Source organism: Coturnix japonica, unplaced genomic scaffold (genome assembly GCF_001577835.2).
Source record: "Coturnix japonica isolate 7356 unplaced genomic scaffold, Coturnix japonica 2.1 chrUnrandom1192, whole genome shotgun sequence".
Taxonomy (NCBI): domain Eukaryota; kingdom Metazoa; phylum Chordata; class Aves; order Galliformes; family Phasianidae; genus Coturnix; species Coturnix japonica.
The window spans coordinates 5,504-6,636 of NW_015440489.1; the positions used below are offsets into that span (position 1 = coordinate 5,504).

Genomic DNA, 1,133 nt, shown 5'->3' on the forward strand with positions numbered 1-1,133 from the left:
CGACCCCCATAGACCCCATACCCCCCCTATAGGCCCCACAAACCACCCTACAGGCCCCAAATCCAAAATGGCGGCCCCCATAGGCCCCATATCCCCCCTTATAGGCCCCAAAACCAACATGGCGGCCCCCCACACTCACCACGTGACCTTCCCGTCCATACTTCCGGTCCCGTGACGTCACATCCGGCGGCGGGCAGCTCGTTCCCTTTCCCCCGCTCCCCCCCCCCCCCCAAACTTTCGCGCCGCTCCGCTCCCGCGCCGGAAGTGACGTCAGCCCACCAAAACCCGCCCCCTTTTAACCACTTCCGCTATTCCCATTGGCTGGCTGAGCCACCAATCACAGCGCTACTTCCGGCTTCATTGTAACCAATACGAGCGCGGGGGGGGGGGGACACTTAGCGTCCGCCATCTTGGTGTGCCGGGCGGCGCTTTGTGATGACGTCAAGCGCGTGCGCCGGAAGTGAAGCATCGCGTCCGCCATTTTGGTCCTCGCTGTGTATGGCGGCGCTTTGTGATGACGTCAGAGCGTGCGCCGGAAGAGAAGCATGGCGGCCGCCATCTTGGCCCCCCATTGGCTTCAATATAAATGAATTGGGGTCCCAATATGGCGGCACGTTGAATCCCATTAATCCCATTAATCCCATTAATCCCATTGGGGCCGTATCAGTGTTAATCAACCTTTAATCCCGGGCCATATCAGTGTAATAACGATCCCATTGACCCCAATGTCCCCCCATTAAATCCTATTGACCCCAATGTCCCCCCATTAAACCCTATTACATCCCATTGACCCCATTGAGCCCCCATTAAATCCCATTGACCCCATTGAGCCCCCATTAAATCCTATTGACCCCATTGAGCCCTATTAAATCCTATTGACCCCATTGAGCCTTCATTAAATCCCATTACATCCCATTGACCCCATTGACCCCCCATTAAATCCCATTGACCTCAATGTCCCCCCATTAAATCCTATTGGCCCCAATGTGTCCCCATTACATCCCATTAAATCCTATTGACCCCATTGAGCCCCCATTAAATCCTATTGACCCCATTGAGCCCCTATTAAATCCTATTGACCCCATTGAGCCCCCATTAAATCCCATTGACCCCATTGAGCCCCCATTAAATCC

The 1,133-nt window shown here is 54.7% G+C and overlaps 1 long non-coding RNA gene across 1 annotated transcript in view; it reads right to left on the reverse strand.

The window, feature by feature from the left end:
- The window catches only part of LOC107307866, a 3,684-nt gene extending 3,323 nt beyond the window's left edge, over positions 1-361 (reverse strand). The window contains exon 1 of the long non-coding RNA XR_001552532.2: positions 140-361. This is a non-coding gene — a long non-coding RNA (uncharacterized LOC107307866). The remainder of the gene's footprint in view (positions 1-139) is intronic.
- Positions 362-1,133: the final 772 nt, after the last annotated feature.